Here is a 26,092-nt window from a genome sequence, read left to right as displayed (position 1 = left end):
CCGCTGCCAAGGTGGGTCGTTTGAACGGTTGATGTAGTTTCATAGTTTCATTCCAGACTGTGATGCTCAGTTCCTAAAACTGGTTGTCTTGGTGACATCACTCAGAAACACAACAGCAGCCTTCCTTAGTAATTATATGCATACCACTGGAAGTAGGTTTCATTGAACTCTGTGGAAGTTACTTCCAAGTAAGCCTGCATAATGGTACTACTGTATTGCTGCCTGTTGTTTAGCAAATCACCTTCGAACCTGTCTCCAAGCCAAGCCGCGACTTCGCCCTAGGCAATGGGGTGGCAGCAGGACTGGCTGAGGAATACTGCACTCTCACCTTCAGCCTGGAACCTGCACATTTGCTTATTCAAGATAAACCGTGGTTTGGCTTAGCATTATGTGTGAACCATGCCACTGTCTCTTCCATGTCCTGAGACACAGTGCATTTGCAGCAACCTGTACACCACCACACACCTAATAACCCAAGAAGTCATCCTGTTCCAAGTCAATTCAGGAAACATCGGAGCAGGTGAGAGGTTCTCTCCTCCGTGAAGAAGAGGAGAAAGAAGAAGAGAACGTCATCGTGCTGGGCTGGGCAGAGAGATTTAAACCTCTCAGCACCATTATAGTCAGGGAAAAGATGCCCTCTTTAGAGGCATCATCTGAACAATGGAGTGGAAGTGATTTTCCTCCCCATGGCGCTCAGTGAGGCTTGATGTGATGTGACCATTCCAGGAAAACAAAGTTAAGTGCAGCCAGAAGGAACCTTTAGCAGCTTTAAAGGTGCAGCGGAGGTAGCCTGGGTCAGGCAGGATGACCGGGCAAAATGCTTAGGACCAAGACTTTTGCCCTTCTAAAATGAAAGGGAAAGAGGACTGAAGGGGCACTGCTGCAAGCACACCATAGTGGCCCTGGGGAGCATGGAAGGTAGCTGTGTGTGTTGTCTTTCCGCATGCGCTAGAATGTGAGTTGGCCAGGCCCACCATGCAGCCCTCAGACTGAAAAGGGCTAGGCACTTTTGGAAGAAAGGGAAGGCTGACAGAGAGTACATATGAAATATCTTTGTATAAAATGTAAGTCACTTAGGGGTCAGTCAGTTTGAGGGCTGCACGTCTCCCTTTCCTCCGGTGCTCTGGAGTTTTATGGAGCCTATAAAAGTTCACACTTGGTGACGACAAAGGAGGTTTGCTTAGCTCTGCCTGAGCTCTGATTAGTTTCCAGAATGGATTTGTTTTATTTCATTTAGGAACAATTTAATATTATATAATGAAAGGATGCTGTCAACATGGCAACTCTGGTTACAAGTCACAGATATTTCAGCATTCTGGGTGCCAAGCCAATTTCAGACTGAGCCAAGGGGAGTTTATCCATCATTACATGGTGTCCTCCTCACCATATTTTGTAGCCATAAAGTGGAATTCACTGCTATAGAATGTGATGCAAAGAAGAATGGCATCCACAAAGCTTTTGCTGTGTCAGCAATGTTTGGTGCTGTAGTAGCTAACCTTTCCTGATGTGCAAGAGTCTCTTCCAGTGTCTTTACTAAAGAGATGCAGTTTTGAAATTGAGTCAGTATGTGATTGGGAGGTGAATATGTTTACTATCTATTAGGTATTTTCCACACTAAATATAGAACTCAAGCCTCAAATGGGGTGTGGAGAGTGTTGATATTTTCACCCCCTCCCATTGCAAGAATCTCCTGATCTGATGTTTTGAGAAAGGAGTGGGCGGAAACTGCTCTTCGACTCTTCCGCTCCTGACTTACTCTGTGTGTGGAGAGAGTCTTATCTATGTAGTGACTAGATGGCTTAGTGGGAGATGTAACATTCAAGCAAGCCGGTAGTTCTTTAGTTTGTAGTAGCTATTAGAAATAAAAGAAGTTATGCTTCACAGCTAGCTTCCACGTTATTTATACTCTGCTGAGTCTGGTGCTCACAATGCGCAGTTGTGAGTCCAGTGCACTGGGACCTGTTTTCCAGGACTGGATGGTCTCTGAAAGTGCTCCAGTCACCTAGCCCAGTCGGGCCAGAACCAGTTATTGAGCCCAGTTGCTGACATTGGTTGAAAGGCGTACTGACAGAGTCTTCAAGCAGTTTCAGGGGCATATTTACCATTTATCTCTCCCACCCCCCCAAAAAAACCCTTTGGGACCATGTTGCTGTGCCTTGATGTAATCTCATTCTGGGGGCATTGTGGGAGAGAACAATGACAGTCAGCAGAAAAGAAGAAGAAAATTGTCCAGCTACCAGCTGCAAGCATGTACCCCAAAACAGTTTGCCCATTTTTACCCTCCCACAGTGTAAAACTTTAAAAAAAAATCCAAAAAGGTAGAAATAATTCTAACTTCTCTACTTTGCAGTGTTAGTAGTTTGTGGAATTGGACTTAAAGGCTTTTTAAAATGCCAGGCTGAGAATAGCATCTAGATGCTACTGGATTAGAGTCATGACAGATAGGACTTCACCCAGGAGGGATGAATACCGGCCCTGCCCAAAAACACATTTTACCTTCCTTTGGACAAGGAAAACTAAAGTTTCCTTTTTTGTAAGCTGCTTTGAGACATGTGGTGAAAAGCATGGTGTATATTCTAAAAATTTAAATAAATAAAAGCTGAAGTTTTGTGTCATTTACAAATTTGGGACCAGCCAACAACAGAAAAGTTTTGAAGCCTGCTTGTTCCTGTGTGCTGTTAATTAATCAATACCAATGAGAAAGAAATGTGGCAATTGTCCATCAAGACAGCAATGTTCCTTAGCTATCAGCATTTGACCTTGCATGTCCCATGTGGGTAAGATCTTCACTGTGTTTGAAGATGGAAGTGGTGAGAGACCAGCCTGGAACTGCAAGTTGGCTGTATCCTGGAAGGCAACTCATCACCCTGCTCTCATTGATATCCCAGGGCCACTATTAATTTGCAGTTAGCTGGGGTCTCAAATATCTGGCATCTCCCTATCACAAGGCAGAAATTAGAAACATAAATAACTGAGCCCAAAACAATAAATACTGGTATATAAATATATATTTGTAGAAATTGAGTGTCCTCTTCCATTCTTCTTCTTCTTCTTCTTCTTCTTCTTCTTCTTCTTCTTCTTCTTCAGTGATCACTTGAAGCCGAGTAAGATTGTCTTCCATAAACACGGTCTTAACAGTGAGTCCATAAGTGACTGTGGAGGCCAATTCTGGATCCACACGTCCTTCCACAGTGGGGACATTGGTTTCCCGGCGGGAGTTGATCACGGTGTGGATTTGCCAAGCGTGCCTTCCCCTTAGCATGTTTCTCCCTTGCATCCTGAGTTTGAATGTCTTCAAAGCCCATGACACCTTTGGTAAAGGCTGTTCTCTAATTGGAGCACTCGCAGGTAAGTGTTCCCCAATTTTTTGTGTTTATACTACGTTTTTTTAAAATTTGCCTTGAGACAGTCTTTAAACCTCTTATGTTGACCACCAGCATTATGCTTTCCATTTTTAAATTCAGAATAGAGTAGTTGCTTTGGAAGACGATAATCAGGCAACTACACAACATGACCAGTCCAACGAAGTTGATGTTGAAGAATCATTGCTTCAACACTGGTGATCTTTGCTTCTTCCAGTATACTGGTATTAGTTTGCCTGTTTTCCCAAGTAAATTTTTGTAGACACCGTTGATGGAATCTTTCGAGGAGTTGGAGATGGAGTTTATAATCTTGAAGACATGAGGTCTTCCTAGTAGTACATGTGAAAAGGATCTTGTGGTCTTAGAAGACCACAAGCTTAACATGAGTCAACAGTGTGATGATGAAAATTTACATTTGTAAATTTCCCTATACCTCCCTATACCCAGAGGTCTCAGGGCAGTTCACAAGATAAAAATCACAATCGCTAATGCTATTCTAGGCTGCATCGACAGGAGTATAGTGTCCAGAAGTAATAGTCCCGCTCTATTCTGCTTTGGTTAGACCACACTTGGAATACTGTGTCCAATTCTGGGCACCACAAATTAAGGATGTTGACAAGCTGGAACGTGTGCAGAGGAGGGCAGCCAAGATGATCCAGGGTCTGGAAACTAAGCCTTATGAGGAATGGTTGAGGGAGTTAGGTATGTTTAGCCTGGAAGAGAGGAGACTGAGAGGAGATATGATAGCTATTTTCAAATATCTAAAGGGCTGTCACATGGAGGAGGGAGCAAGCTTGTTTCCTTTTAATTTCAGGTGTGCACTCGATGTGTAAACTTGCAATAATAAAACCTGAGATTTTTGAAAATTCTAATGTTTCTTTTATTTTTTGTTTCTAGTTTCATAGAAAACAAAAAGTAAACTTTGATCATAATAAACTTTCTACATATTATTAACTTCCATAGGAGTTAACCTTCCCTTTCTAAAATAAATATTTCTGTTTAAGCACAGAAAAACATATAATTTTACATTAAAAATCAAGAAAAAGGAAGAAAAATAAACAGGGGATTTCTGTTTGCTGTTGTTTTCCAGTCTGAATGGCGGAACATTGCTCAATCCTCTAAATGGTGCCATGTTAGCTAATTGGTACAAGACGGTTTGGCAAGTTGCTTTGCTGGAAAAATTAACAAATGACCTACATCTGATTAATGCTGTTTACGTAAGCAAAGGGGAAATACAAACGCATATACCAACAGCATACAAAACTTTCTGGCTGCTATCAACCTTGTGGACTTGAATTTTGATACAGTCATACCTTGGATCCTGAAAAACTTGTGACTCAAACGTTTTGCCTCCCAAATGCTGCAAGCCTGGAAGTGAGTGTTCCAGTTGGCGAACGTTCTTTGGAAGCCGAACGTCCAACTCAGCTTCCGATTGTTTTTGAACGGTTCCGGGAGTCGAACCAACTTCCAGAACGGATTCCATTCGACAACCAAGGTACAACTGTACTTCCTAATGGGTTTTGATGACAGATTAATGTTTTGGTTTGTGTTTTTTTATTTTACTTTTGACTCCCCATGTGTCCTCTAAGAGATGTAGAGGGGTTTGCTTTGTACTATTAAAATTGTGTTAATAAACAATTAGACATTAGTGCCAGGGAGAACATTGTGGAATCCATTTTTTGCCGCAGCAGTAGATGGCATTTCAGCAATGTTTTTTTAAAAATGTGTTCAATGCATATCAAAAAGTGGGGTTGAAATAAAAAAAATCCCTCAAATGTTGACTATTTTTAATCACTGCTACATTAACAGTAAGACAGCACTTACACATTTTGTAAATAAAACCTGCTGTTATTTGGCACACCTGTGGAACAGGTGATGTCAAAGAGTCACACTTTGATGTAGAAAGCAGCAGCATTAAAACTGCACTGCGGGACACTGTGTAGTACGCAAGTTGGAACAAAATAGAATTGCAACAGCCGTCTATTGCACTTGAACTCCATCTTGACTCTTCAAAATGCTCAGATCTTCGCACAGCTCCAATATATCCTTACGCAGAGTCCATGACATAAAAAACCTTCATCACTATAATACAATGAAAAATATCAATTAATAAGCATATTTTGTAGGTGCAACGGAGCATGTAATGGTGCATCTCTGATGATTCTCACATACATTTCAGGCATGTTTCTCTCCATGACAACCACAGTTGCCAGAACTCCTTCTAGTGCGCCTGTTAGAGGCTCTGTCTGCACAGCTTCGTTCACTTCTGTAGCCCATGGTCTTGATAACCTAAAAATAAGTCAAGATATTTACTACTGAATAGTGCTTGTATTTCATATCATGTTTTGCACTATGATGTACTTGTGAAGGACCAGTGTACAGTACAGAACTTCCCTTTACAAAAGGTATGATCTTCATCTACCTGTCACTCAGGTGGGAATTGTTGGCCTCCTCTTCCTCTTCCTCTTCCTCTTCCTCCTCACTTGCTGGCTCCGCCACTTTCACCTGAAGGTTCACCAGCAACTTCGCTTTGGGAATGATGGCAAAGTCTGAAAAACAAGGGGTGGGGTTGCACAGGCCAAGCAGCCGAGCAATAATTCACACTGGCCAGTGGACAGAACAGAAAAGCATCTTGAGTAAGAACTTGATATCGTATGTTATTTTTAAATCTTCAAAAGGTATCTAAGTGTGGGGGTGGGAGGTGGACTTTGAAGGACTTCTGGCTTTAGCCATAAGAAAACAAATTAACCTACCGGTACCTTGTGGTCTATGTGGTCTCCGGTTCATCCAGCTGGAGTTCCCTCCCATGGCCCATGGCCAGCACAAGAGCTTGAAATCTGGATGCTTTCTTTTACATGGCACTCAGTCATTCCATCAGTACATTGCTCTAAAAAAACCTCATGCTTTGCATGCTTTAATTGAGATTCTGTGATGCTCTTCTCACCACAGAACATGAGTTAAGTGTCTGAAAACAGTGGTGATGGGCAGAGGAGTGCTGTCTCTTATCCAACCCACTGCTTCATTCTTCAGCAGGACTCTAACCCAAAGGTGAACTTCCTCTCCACACCAATACACTTCCTTGCCATGTTGGTTCTGACATGCTGGAATGGTGCCTTCTGAGCACATGAGTGCAGTGTTTAGGAAGCAGGGCCCTCTATTGGAAGGCTGATCTACCAGTTTTCCAGAAGAAGCAGAAATCTAGGAATACACAACAAAGAGAAGTCACAGAACCGCAGAATTGTTGAGTTGGAAGGGACCAAGAGCGCCATCCAGTCCAACCCCCTGCAGCGCAGGAATCTGTTACCCAATGTGGGGCTTGAACCCACAACCCTAAGATTAACTCACATGCTCTAATGACTGAGCTATCCTATCTCAATAATCATTGTTTCAGTAAATGTTTTACTTGATGAGGATTTTAAACTGGAATGGCTTCAATGCAGTGGTACCTCAGGTTAAGAACTTAATTTGTTCTGGATGTCCGTTCTTAACCTGGAACTGTTCTTAACCTGAAGCACCACTTTAGCTAATGGGGCCTCCTGCTGCCGCTGCGCCACCAGAGCACGATTTCTGTTCTCATCCTGAAGCAAAGTTCTTAACCCAAGGTAATATTTCTGGGTTAGCGGAGTCTGTAACCTGAAGCATATGTAACCTGAAGCGTCTGTAACCTGAGGTACCACTGTACTCTCAAAACTAGAGAATCACGTTAACAACTCTTAACTAAACAGTTTCAATGCATACAATTATGACATCAAACAAGCTTAAAACCACAGAAATTAGGAAGCTGCTGCAGATGGTTCTCAAGCATAAACTGAGAAATTGTACCACACCATTTCCCCCTTCCCCTGTGAGCTGGTTATTATGTGCTCTGTAATCCTCTTCCTTTGGCGGTAACACTATTTCATGGTCTGCACCTGCTTTCTCCTCAAGGCCGTGGCAGACAGTGAGACACCTTCAGCAAGCTTTAAGATGCCCAAAACATCTTACCATGGCATTCCTACGTGTGTTAAAGATGCAATTAAAAGTGGCTGCTTTCTATCCAGGTGGTTTGCCACCTGTGCAATGGATAGGCACTTCTGCCAGTAACATTTTAAAATTAATTTATTTGTTAAATTTGTATACTACCCTTCATCCTGGCACCTTGAACAGGATCACTATTGAAGTAGAAAATACATTTGTCACAGAGACTTCTTTTTACGATTTTCAGTTTTATACATTTCAATAATTTTACAATCATTTTAACATTTCAAAACTCAACTTCCTTCCCCCTCTTTCTGCAGTTCCTTAAATTTATTTTTTATATTTTCTGCATATTCCAAATTAACTTAACTTACTCATACATCTACTTTAAAACTATACTCTTTTATAAAACTGCAGGTTATTGCAACAATCCTGCCAATTTTCTTATCTGTTTCCAATTTGTTTGTTAATATTCAATAAACCATTTCCATTCTTTTATAAAAGGTTTGTGCATCATGAAGACTTCTTGGCAGGGCTGGTTAGAGGCTGGGGAGGACTGGGGCCAGAACATGGAGCCACATCCTGGGGAAGGGCCTGCTGGTCTGGAAGACACTCACCTGGATGCTCACCTGGGGATGGACCAAGTGGGCTTTTCTGGAGGGCTCCCACCTCATTGCCACTGAATGCTCCTACTGTGGTGGAAGAGCTGCCTGACACAACTCCAGCACAGCCTCCTGTCAGCGATGCACTCCCTGGGGAGGCACCTGAGACCTAATGGGGCAATGAGTGGGCCACGTTGTCTCTTCCTCCATCACAGTGTTGACTGTGATGGCAGCACCAGACCCAGTCTATGCTCAGGAGCACCTGCTGCTTGGGACAATCACCATGCGAATGGCTGTGCCCATGCCGCTCTTCATTAATCTCTAGCCATGTACCTTAGATGGCACTATATGTACATCTGAACCTGATCTATGCAATCTGCAGCCTGGTGTATGTCTGGGCAGTGTGATGAATTTTGAAATAAAGCTTTTGGCAAGAACCAAGCTGAGAGTCTGAGTACTGTCCATGAGTGGGAGCCAGGAAAGGCTAGAAACAATCATATGGGATTGCTGCCTCTCCTTGCCCCTCAATGACTCAGTTTGGATAATAATTAAAATAGTTCCTTTCATGGACAAATACATGACAAATCCACTCAGTTGGGAGACTGATGGAGCTCTGCATTGCCTGGGCTGGGGGCTCTGCTGAAGCTCTGGCCAACTCTAGGGTAGAGAAATGACCTGGGTGGTTGGCCAGATCACTCCCAAATGCTCTCCTGCATACTCAAGTTTGGTCAGTCCATTCCATGGGCGTAGCCAAGGACGGGGAGGGAGGGGCAGCTACCCCCCTAAATTAATAAAAATACATAAAAATACATAGCAAACTGTGGTTCTGCCCCCCCCCCAACAAAAAGCCTGCCCCCCCCCAAAAAAAAATCCTGGCTACGTCCATGGTCAGTTCCATGGTTCTTTGAAGAGCTGAAAGTGACGCAGTGGCAAGGAAGACAGCTGGAGTGTTGGTGTGGCAAGACCACCCTCCGGTCCCTTTCTGTTTTGCCATCGCTGCTTCTGCACAATATCTGTTCTGCGAATTACTTCAACTGGTGAGGAGGAGGCTTGTTACATTCTGCCCCCTAAGGAGTTCAGTACTCAGTATGAGCAGTTTGCATGACATTTCGCAGATCAATTGCTTGCGCTCATTCTGTCTCGGACTCCAGGGTGAATTGCTTCTGGATGGTACTCTAGACCATTTTTATCAAGTTTTCATGAATGCATTTCACTTTGTACAACTTGACTATGTGGACAGAATTCTTGGAGATACTGTGTAAATACATGTGCTTAACCCCTGCCCTTTCTGAGCTAATTGGCATGCTTGGGAGATTAACTGAGCCAGAGGTTCTCAATGCCTCTTAATGTGAAGGTTTTATTCTCTCACTTCTGAAATAGGTCATTATGAGACAGTAGCAGCTGCCTGAAGTAAACAATATGGCAGGCTGTGAGGGAATGTTTCAAGGGGGAGTCACTTCACTGAGTACTGTAAGAGAAACAGCTTTGGAATGACCGGGAAAGAATTCTGACAAGGACACGTCCCTTCCCAGCTATAGCTGGGGCTGGAGGTTGTGAAGGGGGACCCAGCGCATTCAATTCTGAGGCCACCTGCACCATCCTGGCCACCAGCCCCCACAAATGTGACGGAAAATGCTTCTTACAGACATGTTGCAGCTACCCCAAGGAAATCACTGTGAAAGAGCCACCAGGAGTAGACCGTACTGGTGTGGAAACTCCCCATCCAATGTAAGAATTATTCCTTGGAAAATCAAAATTAAAGAATAATCAGCATGTGCTTGTCTTCTTGTACCTAGCACCACATTTTTGTCCAAACTGAGTTTGCTTTGTTTCTACTGAGTGCACAGATTAGGGAAGAATAATATTAAAATCCTAAGTTCTGTTCCTTTCATCAAGGCAGTTACATCTTGCTTTATTGAGCAATCTAACACCCGCCTATAGCGTAGGAAGAGAAAAATGAACAGGAGAGTTCAGAGGTATGTCAGAGGTTCATGTAAAACCTTGAAGGCTCTGATCCTAATTCTTACTCAAGCAAAATTCCTTGTACAATTGACAACCGTAGGTTCAGGCATCTGCAGAATGCCGTCCAATATAAACACTTGGTATGGTCTGCATAACTTCAGCACTTTGATTCAATTTAATAAATGACAAAAACAAATTGCCATTGGTTTATGGAAATGTTGTCCATTCCAGAAAGGAGAATATTCTACTGACCCCTCCAGATCTATGCTGACTGCTTGACCAAACCATTAATGAGCATCAGAAGTCCACAATTATCAAACATGCTGATTGGTAGGCACCATGAGAGCTTTCAGAGCAGTTCCCTTATTGCAAATGATGCAAGCACTATTGCAATATGTAGAAGTTCTAGAAGCCAAATCTGAAAGGCTCCTTTAGTCCCATTTCTTATTCCTGTTGCTTAGACTAGATGGTCTTCAGACACCAGGCTATGATCCAACCATACCTACATTTCTGTCATCTGAATTTAGATTTAATTAATTTATGTGCCTCAAGCAGATTATGGGTGTTTCTGCTTTGCCTTGACAACCCCAAAGAGAAAAGTCTCCATAACCCTCACATTGAGGTGCACTGAGGGTTTGTGATTTCCCAGTTATGGCAGTGGCTATCCAAAATGAAGCATGGAACTAAACCAATAGTCCCAGGCTGTTAACAAATGGCACTCGACCAGTTTCCCTGCTCTTTGCCCTCCCTCAGTCAACAGGCTTAGTCTCAGTTCTCACTACCCTTCATTTTTGCTTTTTCTGCCTGTTTCCTGGTCAAACCGAGCCAGAGGGAATTTCTATAATAACAAACCATGCATATATAGTGGAAAATGAAAATTCTGAAGTCGGTAGTATAGTACGACATGCAAAATCCTTTCTGTGGCCCTTTCCATTTGAAACACTTCCCTCCAGCAGAAAAGGGGGTTTGATAATAAAAAAAAAATTAAAGTGTCTGCAGAATGAAGGAGGCCAGGGCTAAAGTTGTGTCACTAGAGCTTCACATTCCAAAGGGTAGCAAAGACCTTGCACTCCATGCAAGCTTGAACTCGCTGATAGGCTCATGGCACCCAGTGGGGAAACCCCCAAATCTGTCTGAGGAGAGGTGCAAAGGAAAACCAAGTGCCAATAAACATTAACAGGGCCTGTTATCAGCCATTCTGTATTTTAATGCAGCTATAAGGACCTGCCTATGGAGGATGGAATCGGTTCCCAGTCAAATGGTTTGTGTCAGCCTGACACCAGACGCTTCTTCGTCTTCCTAAAAGAAAGAGGTTTATGGCCCCTGCCAAATCTAGTTTATAACCTGTGTCGGATACCAGCCATCTCAGCACATGTCTGAGAGAAACTTTCCTGAATTCCAAGGCTAGGATGACTGTTACTTATAGGTGAGACAGTAAGGAAAGCTATGTATTACTATGAGGATTGCTTCACATTTGGAAAGCCCTGTGAATTGAAGAAGATCTCTTGGAAATCTTGAGCCATGAAGATCTAACATGCAGCCACAGAAAATGCTATGTTCCAGGACCTTTCCTACACAGAACTGTTTTCTGGATCAAAGTCAGGCCCAAAGGGCTTACTGGCTCTCCTTGCCCTCACATCTGTCCCCGGACAAAATCCGTCCCCGGAATTTCCCCAGATTTCATTTAATGTCCCCGGATTTATATTTTAAGTGTTGTAGATTTACTAGTAGGGAATGAATGTTGCATGATTGGTTCAATGGCACAAGACACATCATACATATGGGGACTTCCGGCGAGGCAAAATGGCGGGCGCCACGGCAGCAGGCAGCTCCTGAAGCCAGCCAGAGCCAACTGTGCTACCAGGCTGGCTCCGGGCTGCTGAGACTGCCGCTGCCACTGCCGAGGGGGGACCGCTGGACCCCCTCCCCCACAACCCAAATTGAGCCAGGAGCGAGAGCGACCGGCCACCCAGCCGACTGCCCAGTGGTGCTCCGGGGCCAGGAAAACCCCGGAGCCAACACAGGGAGAAGGAGGAGAGGAGAAGGAAGAGAGAGAAAGAGGAAGAGGAAGGAGAAAAAAGAGGGGAACCCTGACCTTGCTGCACTGCTGCCACCACCGCTGAGGAGGAGAGGGAGGAGAGCACCGGGAGGGCAAGGAGATGTGGCCGAGCCCAGGCACAACCCAAGGCTACTCCATGGCAGCTAGCGCTCCAAGAGAGCAGGCCGGGGCCCAGAGGAAGGATATTACTTTTTATTATTATTATTATTAAAAAACAACTTTCTTTTAAAAAACAACCTTTTTTTTCTTTTCAAAAAAAAAAGGGTCCCTGGATTCTTTGAAAAAAATCTGGTAACCTTATGTTAAATGTCTGAATTTGGTGTGGGGGTGGAATCCACTGAGGGCTACATTCCCTTGAGCATACTCTGTTGGGGTCACATCCTGGCAGTGAGCAGAGACAAAGTCAGTTGTGGGGACCTGTCACCCCCTTTTCCTTCTCTCTCTCTCTCTCTGACACCCCTCCTCTCTCTCCCACCCCCACTGGAGAGGGGCGGGTGTCTATTTCCAGAGGGCTCTCCCCCCCCCCATCCTGCACATTCACACACATTCTTCCATCACTGTTTGGGCTCCCCCCCACCATTTCCCCCTTCTTCTGTCCTCTGGGCTCCCCCACCTGCATAGAATCAGGCCCAGATCTAAATGTTGCTCATTCCTGGTCTGAAGTAGGGAGATTAAATATTGGTTAATAAAATTTTAGTCTACAAAGATATCCTGAAGAATTTTAGTGATGGTTTTCGGAGATCTGATGCATCCAATGTGCAAAAACATAGCAAAACTGTGATTGGTGTATGTCAATGTGGAATTTAAGCAAATGTTGCCATATTTAAAATAAAACAAAATCATAAAAAAATATTATATTTACATAAAAGGTATGGAGACAGAAGTTAAAAGTAAGCATTGTGCATTGATGAAAAATGAATAAAGTAACTGAGGAAGAAATAGAACACTATTGGCATTGACTATTGCTGCCTGCTTTCCAGAATGCCAACAGGAATGGTGCCCAGTTTCTGACTAAAAACAAAAAACAATAATCTCTCCAAAGATCAGAAGGCTGAGAAAATGAGAAATCTTGCAGGTTCACACCAAATGAGTGAGTGGAAGAAATTCATGCAAAATTCAGGTAGGTCCTGAAACTCAGTATTTGAGGGGACTGGATATCTCCTTTATAAAGTGTCAAGATATATATTGCTATATGGACACACACACATAGCAACTTTGGTAAGAAAAATAATAAATGACTAATCACCAGAGGAATTTGTCAATTAATAAATTACAGATTTCTAATTATTTTTTTAAGGCATACTGTCGTGTTTTTCCAGAACAGAGCTGAAGACTTATAAACAAAAGTAAAGTACTATAGCATCTATGTATGTGAGATCCATCTGAGCCGGTCTTAAGCAGCAGAGCCTGCTACTTTGAGGGTTTTAAAAATTATTATTTGCAGGACCTACCGGCAATGCCAAACACTAAGGAGGGAATCTGGCCAACTGCCAGAGGAACTTGGCATTTCTCGGGCAAGGGGAAAAACAAATGAGAGCCTCCCGTTCTTGAGGATTTGAAGATACTGTAGACTCCCTATAGAGAACTGAGCTGCACTGCAGATGTGGCAGACACAAAACCACATGGCAGGGTACAGGAGTTGGTGGGGCGCCTGAACTCTGCATGCTGGATGATATCTTCTGCTTTGTGAAATGGGACTTCGCCTGCCCCCCACTGCACCCAAAACTGGTTCTGGATTTTCTCCCAACCCTGAGCAGCAGGTGTAGGAATGACAAGGCGAGTGGGGAGTTCTATTGCACAAGTGGAAGTCATTCCAATTATTTGTACAATTATTTGGTTGAATACAGCCCATAGTCTGCACAATGACAAATGTCTCGTCTCATTTTTATTTGGTGTGGGTACAAATTGGTGACATCCCAACATTCTGACTCCCGAAGAAGCCCAACTGAGTCAGCTAAGAAACAAAACACCTCAAAACAGCCGAGGGACTGTTCTTCAGTAATTGCAGGGGTCTATTTTTTATTTTTATTTTTAAAGAGAGATCTCTACTCAATATCAAGAGAATAACACATAGAAAACAAACAGAACAAGAATGCAGCCCCCAAAATAAAAGAAAAAAGGGCAGCCCCCTCCCTCCTCTAGCTCGGGTACAGGTGTAAAAGAACAATAATGAGGAAACAAAATAATATAGTTGGGGAGTGGATGACCAGAAGCAGCCTGAAAATGATTATTCAAGATACTGTGGTTTGAAACTATCAAGAGTTTCATATGTCTGCATAGTATGAAGACCTGCCGTCTTATTTCTAGTAGTGTTAAGACAGAATCACAGAATCAGTCATACCACGCTGATACAGAGGGGTCCTTTTAAAAAAGTTGAGGAGTCTATTTTTAATAGAACCACAGAACTTGAACTGATCCATCGGTTTGAGGTTGCATGTATGATATGACACGAGAAGCAGCTACATATGTGCTAATAAGGAACCATTGAAGTGACAGATGTTGGGGTCTCAAACTTCAGCAGCCCCCTGTGCGACGCCAACATTGCCCCCCCCCCCGCTCCTCTCATGCTCCGTTCTAAAGTATAGTTGTGGCGCCCTCGGCAACACCCCCAAGACTCTGTGCCCCTAAATCTGTCTCTGACCACTGCCCTCTGCAGACAAGATGTCAGGGCAGAGCATCTACAGGAGGGGTCAGCAAACTTACTGCACCTCGGGCCGGTGTCTCCAGCACTGATTGCGCGGTGGGCCGGAGGGCGGGGGAGTGCGTGCCCATATGTGTGCGCACACACTATTTCTGGCGCACTTCTGGGTTGGAGGAGCACCGGAAATAGCTGGTGCGCCTGTGTACGGGCCTCCTCCAACCCAGATGTGCACCGGAAAAAACACTTGCGCATGCACACAAGCTATTTCTGGTGCACCTCCGACCCAGAAGTGGGCAGCCGCACAGCGCAGTGCCCGTAAGAGTGGGCGGCAGGGGTCACCGCAGGCCGGATAAACGAGTCCCTTGGGCATTACCCGGCCCGCGGGCCTTAGTTTGGGGACCCCTGATCTACAGGTAGCAATGGATGCCCTATCTATGAAAAGATATCCCCTCAGCATATCCAGTGCTTGAAAAATGTGGCCTTCCTGCTAGAGAAGCCGCCCAGCCACAACAAGGGAGGCTGTCTGGGCTGGCATGATGATCTGGGAAAGTTTCAGTGCAAACACCCCTCAGGGCCAGGCTGAGCAAAGAGGATGTCTGCAGTGAAAAACATTGTGCGCCCTACTTGCCTTGTGCCTGGCTTCTGCCATCAAGAGCCACAGCCCTGGGCAAGAGGAAAACAACAGGCTTCTCTACTTCCACCTGAGCGCAATGAGGCAGCGGTTGGGTAGGGGGGGAGAGCGCGGCAGAAGCAACAAGACGTGGGAATGGGGGGTGCCAGCTTCTCAGCTCATAGCAGGTCGGGAAAGTTCAGCTTTAGTTTCAGAGACAGAAAAATTAAATAGGCTTTGTGGTGTTTATTAAATTCCCTTTAATTATAGGACTAGGCTAACTGAAGAGCCAACTGAAGACAGTTTAATTAAAATAGCTGTTGACTGATGGTATCTTCATGTTGTAAGTGAACTGGAGCACTTCAAAAAAGGAGGGGGGAGACACAGAAACTCTGCAGTGTGGCAAACCTGTTCCCATTTATTTCAGAGAGAGCAGATGGGAGAGCCAGTGGGTTCCCCCTGCGGACACTTGTTGGAGGATAACCAGCTTTGTCAAAATGGGTGAGCGCAACACTGCCACCTAGTGCTGATACATAATCAGAACAGCCATTTTGTTGTGTTACAATTCAAGTATTATTTTTATGATGACAAGCCACTTCAGAGCATTTTATTTAGAAATATATTTATATAAGCTGCTTATAGACTGCCTTAAAAAAAAAAGCTCCCACAGAAGTTTTACAATGCAGATAAAGATGTAATAATACCACTGTTGAAAATGTAAAACAACAACAATAAAAGGTTAAACCAGTAGATGGCAGAGCAGGATATAAAATCCTATAATAAGAAGAAATTGAAGTTCACAATTAAAAGGCCTGGGAGAATAAAAAGGCTTTGGCACGACAACAAAACTACATCAAGCTAGGCACCAGGCAAGGCTTTCTGTGGAGAGTATTTCATAACCACCAATGCAGTTTCGAAAAAGCAAGACACCCTTGTCCCCAACCCATACCCGCCAACGTTTCTCTGATGAAAATAGGGACATTCTATTCTACATCAGGAAGCTTCTCCCACGTTTGATCTGCCATGCACATAGACATCATGTACCCACATACATCGCTCACCTTGAGCCAATTACCACCTGCCTGCCTAACCTACCTCACAGGCAAAACAAAATAAAAAAATTCCTTCCAGTAGCACCTTAAAGACCAACTAAGTTAGTTCTAGGTATGAGCTTTCGTGTGCATGCACACTTCTTCAGATACACTGAAACAGAAGTCACCAGACCCTTCTATATAGTGTACATGACAAAGCCATTTTTCACCTTCTCACCACTTACTTTTTCCTGTAAGACCTACTGCAGTCGTTAAGAGTCGTCAACAGGCTCATCACAGCTATCTGCCAATCACCCATTCCCACCACCCTTCTGAGTAATACCCCTCCCCACCTTCTCACTATATAGAAGGGTCTGGTGACTTCTGTTTCAGTGTATCTGAAGAAGTGTGCATGCACACAAAAGCTCATACCAAGAACTAACTTAGTTGGTCTTTAAGGTGCTACTGGAAGGAATTTTTTTATTTTGTTTTGACTATGGCAGACCAACACGGCTACCTATCTGTAACTACCTCACAGGGTTGTTGTAAAGGAAAAATGTGTGAGGGGAGGGATCATGTACAACACTATCAACAGATCAATGGAATGAAATAAAATTTTACCTGTAAGCTGCCTTGAGTCCCTGTCAGGGAAAAAGACGGGATAACGATATGAATGATCAGGAACATACCAGAGAGTTAATCCTATTGAACTCAGTAGGACTTAGTTCTGTGTAAAAATGCTTAGGAATACAGTGTAAGGCTGCACAGTCTTTACCCAGTTACCTGGGAGTAAGCTCCATTGAATACAGTGGGACTTACTTCTGAGTAGATAGGTAAAGGCTTGTAGTGTAAGGCTCCAGTTACAATAAAGAAATAAACACTCCACACATTTCCTTAAAATGGCTGGCTGCTGAAAAATTTAAAGTGAATTGGTTACATTTTCCTTCGAAATTACAGGAAAGGCTTTGTATGGCAGTTTCACCATTTCCTTCATTTGGTGCAGGTGTTTTATTTTTGTATAAACAGGACTCAGTTTTTGCACCTACACACAGCAAAGTCTCCCGTTTCCAAAAAGGACAGGAGCTGGAATGTCTGATCTCCCCACCACTTTCAATTGAGATGGGGAGGGGAGGAAAAGGGAAAACCAGGAGATTCCAGGATTAAATCAGAAACTGGGATGGCTTTTGTAATTCTAGGACTGTCCCTGGAAAATCAGGACACTTGGAGGGTATGCCCCCACCCCAATATGATGTATCACTATAGACAAACCTGAAAGTTGCCAGAGCACAGTTCTCTAAAGTGTGTGTGATGGGATAGTGAGCTGCTTGTGCGTAAAAGCTTGATCCCTCTGGGGTTTGGCTGGTCATCCAAACCGATGCACTAACGGAGCCCCCAAAGCATGACTCCGTCAGTCGCTGGTAGAATCTGACAGTGGGCGTCTACGGAATTTACGCCAACATAAAAGCTCTTTGACAGACATGCGCTTTCGAGACTCTCTGCGTGACAGTTTCCGGCGAAGGGTGGGCGTTCCCAACGGGGGTCCCGTTACCTCTCCACTACTCTCACTGGAAGCATCCCAGAGCCTCCCCTCCGCTGTGACTCCTGCACTCCCCCTGCTGGTTCCCTCTTCTACTGCAGATTCTCTCCTATTTTCCTGTAGCCTGTCCACCACCTGTCTCTCCGATGGCAGTTCCCTGACATCCACCTCCCCCCCAGGGCCCCCTTCACCCCCTCCCGCCTCCTCTCCCACTGGCGGTGAGGGCGGAAAGCCCCTGAAGGAACTCTCCTCGTCGTCCGAGGATTCTAACACTTCCAGCCACGGCGTACCGTCTCTCTCCCCGTCTTCCTCTTCTTCGTCGGAGTCGGCTTCTTCACCCACCCCTGACTCTGGGAACCCTTCAAACTCTCCTTCCTCATCGGTGGTCCCAAAGTGTTCCCTTCTAAATCGAGCCACGGGTTGCGGTTTTCTTGGGAAACGCTGATGAAATGTTTCTATTAAAACCTCGTCATTGACTACCTCTGCTGGTACCCAAGTGTTTTCCGACTCTGCTTCCCCCTCCCATTCTACCAGATATTCCACCTGATTCCCCTTCCACCTGGAATCAATGATTCCTGCCACGTTCATGTCGCGCTCTCTCTCTTCTATCACGGGCGTTTGGGTGGCCTCTCTCTCACGCTCCCCCCACTCGCGTCCCTCTCGGTACGGCGACAGTAATGACCTGTGAAATACTGGGTGTAATTTCATGTGACTGGGCAGCCTGAGTTTGAATGCCACTGGGTTGACCTGCTGTATGACCTCAAAGGGTCCCAATCTTTTGGGCCTCAATTTCTTACTCCCGCCCTTGAACGGTAGCCCTTGGGTGGACAACCACACCCGGTCCCCCACCCTTATAGTTTCACCTTCCCTCCTATTTCTGTCTGCTTGCTTCTTATATTCTTCCTTGGCTTTCTCTAAGTTAAGTTGAAGCTGACGGTGGATCGCCTCCATCTCTTCAAAAAAAAATTCCGCCGCCGGCACGCTCCACCTCTCCCCTCCCTCTCCTGGGAATGCCCGGGGGTGACACCCATAATTTGCCAGGAAGGGACTCATCCCTGTGGACACGTTCTCCGCGTTGTTGTAGGCAAATTCTGCTAGCGGTAACTTATCCACCCAATCATTTTCTCTGTCTTTTACATAACACCTCAGGTATTGTTGTAAAACCCCATTTGCCCTTTCCGCTTGCCCATTGGTTTCTGGGTGCCGGGCAGTTGAGAAATTGAGTTCTACGTGCAGTAAGCTCATAAGTTTCCTCCAGAACCTGGAAGTAAATTGTTTCCCTCTGTCGCTGACCACCCTCAAGGGGGCGCCATGCAACTTGAAAATATGTTCTACAAACAACTTGGCGGTTTCCTCCGCTGTGACTGCATGTGAACAAGCTATAAAATGACACATCTTGGTTAATTGATCTACCACCACCATGACAGCTGTTTTGCCTTTGGATTTTGGCAGGTCCGTCATAAAATCTATGGATACTGCCTCCCATGGCCTTTCGGGCGTGGGTAAGGGTTGTAATAGCCCCGCTGGCGCCACCCTCTCTCCTTTCGCTCGCTGGCACCTGTCGCAACCCCTGACATATTCCCGTACGTCCTCCCTCACCTTGGGCCACCAAAACTCCCTGGTAACCAACCACATGGTTTTGTGCTGTCCAAAATGTCCTGCTGTGGGGCTGTCATGCAACTGCTTGAGTACTCTGCCCCTCAGTTCCCCGTCGGGTATGTACAGTGCCCCTTTGTAATACAACGCCCCGTTCTTTTCTTCGAACCCCCCTGTGTTCTCCTCTGTCCTCCGGAGCTCTCTGAGTTTCTCTTGGGCGTATTCATCATTCTCCGTACCCTCTATCAGTTCCCTCTGCCCCACCAATGCCGCCCCACACACCCAGCGGTCTTCAGGGATTACATGCCTTGCCTCAGGCGCTCCCTCCCCCTCTAAGTACTCAGGTTTCCTGGAAAGAGCGTCCGCCCTCACGTTCTCGGAGCCGGGCACGTAACGAATCTCAAAGTGGAATTTGGAGAACTCCTGGGCCCATCTCACTTGTCTCTGGTTCAGCACTCGGGCTGTTCTCCAGTATTCCAGATTTTTGTGGTCAGTTCGGACTTGAACCTTGTGCTGCGCCCCAATCAGCAAGTGCCGCCATTTCCGGAATGCTTCATGAATGGCGAGCAGTTCTCGGTCGTACACTGTGTAGTTCCTCTCTGATTTGTTCAACTTCCGCGAGAAGAATGCACACGGTCTCCATTCAGACGTATCTTTTCCCGGCTGGAGAAGAACGGCCCCCACCGCTCGGTCTGACGCGTCAGTCTCCACTCTCATTGGTTGTTGTAGATCCACGTGCAAGAGTTGCTCTTCCGACGCAAACGCCTGCTTTAAGCGTTCGAACGCTTGTTGCGCTTCTCCCGTCCAAACAAATTTCTTTTTGCTACTAAGACAATCCGTGATGGGCGCTGTTAAATGGGCAAAGTTTTTGATGAACTTCCTATAGAAGTTTCCGAAGCCCAGGAACCTTTGCACGTCCTTCTTGGTCTTTGGTGTTTTCCATTCCAGTACCGCTTGAACCTTGCTGGGATCCATGGCCAATCCCTTGTCAGACAACCGGTACCCCAGGAATTCCACCTCCTTGGTATGAAACTGACACTTCTCCAGTTTCACCCACAGCCGGTTTTCTCGCAGCTTGCTCAGTACCTCTCTTACATCTCGCACATGCTGCTCCTCATTGTCTGAGTACACCAGAACGTCATCTAAGAACGCTACGCAGTTCTTGTAGAGCAGTGGCCCCAGGACGTGATTCATGAATGATTGAAAACAGGCGGAGCCCCCTTGTAATCCGAAAGGCATAACGGTGTACTCAAAGGCCCCCAAGGGGGTGAACATAGTGGTCTTCCACTCATCCCCCTTTCTCACACGTATCAAGTTATATGCCCCCCTAAGGTCCAGCTTGGTAAAAATTTTCCCTTTTCTCACCCGTGTTAGAATGTCATCAATTCTGGGCATAGGGAAAGTCACTGGTTCTGACACTGCATTTAGGGCCCTGAAATCACATACAAGCCTGGGCTTGCCCGTGTTTTTTTTGTCCACAAAGAACACTGGGCTGCCCCCCACCGCTCGTGACTCTCGGATGAAACCTCGCTTGAGATTCTTGTCAATGAACTCCCTTAACTCCTGCATCTCACTGTCTGACATTGCATACAGCTTGCCCACTGGCAATTGTGCTCCTGGGAGTAAGGTAATTTGACAATCAAAGGGTCTGTGCGGGGGCAGTTTATCTGCTTCTTTTTCGCTGAATACGTCAAGCAAGTCAGCGTATTGTGGTGGCACCCTCCCTTTGTCCATCACTTCCATCCCTGCTAGAGTGCCCCTGGCGCCTGCCTGAGCCTCTCCCTCCTTGCAGTGTTCTAGGCAATGTGCTGATCCAAAGGAAACCACTCTCTGATGCCAGCCTACTAGCGGATCGTGTAGCGCCAGCCAGCTCATACCCAAGATAATAGGAGCTCCTCCCAAGGTGGCTACGTTAAACGCTATCAGTTCGGTGTGTCGTGCCACCCTCATTATCATTGGTACAGTCTGTTGGCTCACTTCTCCTCCCAACAGCTCCCTCCCATCAATCGTGGTAACCTGCAAAGGCTTACTCAATGGGATAGTCTGTATTTGGTGTGCAGCTGCAAACTCTTTGCTCATGAAATTACATGAGCTACCTGAATCCAATAGCGCCTTTATCTTCAGTGGGTGTCCGTTTGCCAGTTCCAGCAACACCTCTATCACAAGCGCTGGTCTTGGAGGTTCCGGCGTGGGCACATTCATTACTCCCTGGCCTGGCTGCTGTGCCCTGATGTTGGCAACCAGGCGTTGGCTTTTACTGGCTCCGTGATTTCTTCTTCCTCCTTTCCCCCAACAGTTCCCGCCATCCCTTGCCATTCCTTCCTTTGCGGACAGACTCTGGCAAAGTGACCTGGCTGTTGGCAGAGATAGCATCTCTTGCCGCTCTTTCCCTCCTTCTTCCGCCCTTCACTGGTGTTTGAAACTGCGCGCGCACGCGCTGTTCCAAGTTCCATCGGCTCTGCTGGCGGGAAAGGCTGCTCCGGAATCTCTGGAATGCGGAAGTCCTTCCAACGTTCCCCCTTTCCTTCCCGCTTTTCCATAGCTCTAGCTTCCTGGCGTGCCCCAATGGACAGCGCTGATTTAGTCAGCTGATCCATAGACTCCGCCCTAGGCGCCCGGGAAAGTTCATCTTTCACTGCCGGAGAGAGACCTTCTTCAAACAGCATTTGAATAGGTTCACTAGCAAGGTCCCACCCAAGTCTATGAATCAGCATGGTGAACTCAGTCCAGTACTCACGTACAGATCGGCTCCCCTGTTTACACGCCATTAACTGCCTGCGCACCACTCCCTGCTCGATCTCACTGGAAAACATCAAGTCCATGGCGCGGAAAAACTTCATTGTGTCCTTTAAGATTTCATTATTGGCTGCCATCAGGGGCCGAACCCAGTCCCTCGCCCCTCCCTCTAGATGGCCAATCACGTACGCCACTCTAGAGTTCTCGTCGGGGAAGTCATCAAACAGTAGATTGAGAGCATATTGCATCTCTGTCCTAAAGGCTTGATAGTTCCGGGGATCCCCCCCAAATTTCTGCACCAGTCCAGGCACCCGTCTGGCAAGTGGGGTGGTCTTCCCCTTATCTGCATCTTGAGCCCTCCTCTCCTCGAGCCTCGCCGTTTGCAGTGCCAGCTGGACCTCCAACGCCCTGTACCTTTGTTCCAGGCTTGGATCTGCGCCAGCACCCGCTCCTGCTCCTCCGGTTCCGGATGGTTCGCTCATGATGCCTTCTGCTTGCACAAGCTGCTTTCAAAGACTGTCAGATTGCTGTGATGGGGATAGTGAGCTGCTTGTGCGTAAAAGCTTGATCCCTCTGGGGTTTGGCTGGTCATCCAAACCGATGCACTAACGGAGCCCCCAAAGCATGACTCCGTCAGTCGCTGGTAGAATCTGACAGTGGGCGTCTACGGAATTTACGCCAACATAAAAGCTCTTTGACAGACATGCGCTTTCGAGACTCTCTGCGTGACAGTTTCCGGCGAAGGGTGGGCGTTCCCAACGGGGGTCCCGTTACCTCTCCACTACTCTCACTGGAAGCATCCCAGAGCCTCCCCTCCGCTGTGACTCCTGCACTCCCCCTGCTGGTTCCCTCTTCTACTGCAGATTCTCTCCTATTTTCCTGTAGCCTGTCCACCACCTGTCTCTCCGATGGCAGTTCCCTGACAGTGTGCTTCATTTTTCCGTGGTTAGCCCAGCAAAATCCTGCAGAAATAGAACAAGACTCATGCCTGCTCTGAGGCAAGAATTGAGCCAGAAGGCACAAATGGCCTAGCTCAGTTCCCCCCTTTACCTAAAAAATCAAAAGAACATTGAGCAGATTGCTCAGTACAGCAAAGCAATTTGATTGTCAGGTGTTGCTTTTTAATACCTTGTCCGAGCAACTCCTTGTCCTCTGAGTACCACTCCAACCATCCCATGCCAAGTTCCTTCAATGGCTTATTTTTTACCTAGCACAAGGAGAGATCTATGAAAGCAGGGAGGAATGGAAGCAGCAAGAGCTGGGGCCTGCCAGCCTAGGCTGGACATCAGTGCCAAAGGGCAGAGGCTCTTTCCCTTGCCCTGCTGGTAAACGCAGGACCAGGTGGGCCCTTGCAGACCCTGACAGGTGGGCCTCAGAGCTGTCACTTCATCCCTTCATATTAGGAGCAGGATGGAAAGCGCATGCCAAATCCGAAAGAGCTGCTGCAGAATCATCAGACCCACACTGGAGGTGGCCCAACAATCTGCCAGGAAGGAACATATTAGAAGAACTCTCATACGTAAGGCACTAAAGCCAGGGCTAAGGAGGTGGCATGTCTGTCATGCAGCCAGGTCACTGAATGCAAATGGGCTGCGCGCGGGGGGGGGGGGGGGAGCTTTGGTTTGGTTCTTGCTCTGGGCATGTCATACAGCTGCTCCAGAAGGCTATTTTCATTTTGCATGTTTTGCCCTCAAAGAGCAGGCATGTATTCGGTCTACAAAATGGGGGACATGTGTACATTCCCACCTATTCAGGAATCCCAGGGTAGAAAACACAGGATGTGGGAACCATAACATCACATGTGTACAAAGGAAAGATAAAGAGAAGCCATAAACTGAATAAGGGAAACTTCAGTGCTGTGTGACAGTGCTGGTGTGGGAAGAGTGCCTTTCCTATTCACTGGGGAGCCAATAACCTTGGGGTGTCCAAAGAGAAGCTTCAGCTGAAATATTCCATCAGCAGGAAACTAACCTCCCCTCCATTCCTTACCTGTGAAATGCTCTTGCACACATGTATGATCTGAAAGTGTGCAACAAAAACAAGTTGCACTTCCTCTAGGCACAGAGTGTGTACCATTCAGTCATATTTCCTTCTTTTCTGGGGAATGGAGGAAAATGAGCCGTGTTACCCAGACAACCTTCTATTGAGTACAGTACCCAAGACTGCTTGGGTTTTTGTCAGCTACATCATGGAAGCAAATGGAGGAGCAGACAATTGAGAATGGGAGAACAAGGCCCCCAGGAAAACAACCAGGGAATTTTTTCACCTCCCTCAGTTTGTATCTACTGGTTACTCTTAGTGTTCTGTATTAGTAATTTACTTCAGAATGTTTCTGCAGCCTTTATTCTGGGTTCCTCCTGAATAAGACACCTCAGCCTGAACTATTAGTTCTCTGAGGAAATTAGACGCTATGCTGCCATACTTGTAACAAAAAAAACTAATGCTATTCAACAGAAATACAGTGTCTAGATCAAGTTAAGTAATAGTCCCACTCTATTCTGCCTTGGTCAGACCACACCTGGAATACTGTGTCCAGTTTTGGGCACCACAATTTAAGAAGGATGCTGATAAGCTGGAACATGTGCAGAGGAGGGAAACCAAGATGCTTAAGGGTCTGGAAACCAAGCCTTACGGGGACTGCTTGAAGGAGCTGTGTATGTTTAACCTGGAAAAGAGGAGATATGATAGTCATCTACAAATACCTTAAGGGCTGTCACATGGAAGATGGAGCAAGCTTGTTTTCTCCTGCTCTGGAAGGTAGGGCCGGAGCCAGTGGGTCCATGTTACAAGAAAAGAGGTTCTGGCTAAACACCACGAAGAACTTCCTGACAGTCAGAGCTTTTCAACAGTGGAACTGTCTCCCTCAGGAGGGACAGATTTAGGGCTGTGTGAACAGTGTGCATGTACTGGGTGCTGAGAGGGCCTAGTAAGCAAAGTGCAGGGAAGGTGTGAGGGCTCTGACAGGGTCCTAGAGTCCTCCTTCATTCTTCCCAAAGCCTAGTTAGCACTTTCCCAGCTTTGGGAAGGAGGTGGAGGGCTTTAGGACCCTGCCAGAGCCCTTACGCTTCCTTACCAAAGCTGGGTGCCTCCTTACCTGTATTTGGGAAGGTAACATAAGGCCTGGAGGGGTGCGACAAATTTTGGGCTTGCACAGGGCACTATAGTACTCAAATTCACCACTGCCCTCGGAAGGTGGGGGCTTCTCCTTCTTTGGTTTTTAAGCAGTGCTTGGATGGCCATCTGTCATTGATACTTTAGTTGAGATTCTTGCACTGCAGGGGGTAGGACTAGATGACTCTCAAGGTCCCTTCCAACTCTACAATTCCATGGTTCCATAAGAGGAGGAAGAGGAAGAAAGAGGTTATGGCTGTTGCTTGTGTTTGTATTCCCTTCCTTTCACCAGCAGTCCCAGGCAGTGGCATAGCATGGGTTGCCAGCTCCCAGGGCCACACAATGGGGGTGGGAAGGAGGGAAACAGATGGAGTAATGCGCATTTACTGCCTAATGGTGTTCACATCACCCAGGAGATCGCAGTTGCAGAGATAAGAAAAGAAGAGTCATTCTGTTGTCTGAAGAGGTCACTTCCTGGTTTGCATGGAGAAGCTGTTTTCAACAGAGCCCAGCAAAGGAGGTGGGCAGCTATATTGTGGCAGTTCCAGGTGTTGAAATTCTGTGCCCACTCTACACCAGCAGAATTGAACATTAGAAACAGGAATAGGGTGGGCCCTGAAAATATATCTCTCAGCTATCAAAACTATTCCAAAGAGGTAAGTCTTCAGCATATTACAAAAGCTGCACAGTAAGGGCGCCTTCCCCCAAGTTGTGGAAGTGAGAAAAACTTCCACAACTTGGGGACTGCCACACAGAATGTCCTCTCCTGGGCTGCTGCCACCCCAAACTTCATAGGAACTACTGAGAAGGCCGGCTCTGCTGACCTTCAGTACAATAGGACCTCATGTACAGTACAATAGGACCTCATGTTACGTACCGTCCCCCTTA

At 46.2% G+C, this 26,092-nt stretch overlaps 1 protein-coding gene and 1 long non-coding RNA gene across 4 annotated transcripts in view; both read right to left on the bottom strand.

Moving 5' to 3' along the window:
* NRG2 (neuregulin 2) overlaps positions 1-26,092 on the bottom strand; it is a 134,962-nt gene that overhangs the window by 94,809 nt on the left and 14,061 nt on the right. The gene's annotated exons all lie outside the window — the stretch shown is intronic.
* LOC309347971 lies at positions 4,382-6,812 on the bottom strand. Its single transcript, XR_014159093.1, has 3 exons — positions 5,785-6,812; positions 5,535-5,677; positions 4,382-5,444 (listed from the first exon to the last, which is right to left on the bottom strand). It is a non-coding gene; the product is annotated as an uncharacterized lncRNA (long non-coding RNA).

Source organism: Podarcis erhardii, assembly GCF_964252035.2.
Source record: "Podarcis erhardii genome assembly, chromosome: 8".
Lineage (NCBI taxonomy): Eukaryota > Metazoa > Chordata > Lepidosauria > Squamata > Lacertidae > Podarcis > Podarcis erhardii.
Note: the sequence above shows the minus strand (reverse complement) of the source record. Positions and strands in the feature narration are given on the sequence as shown.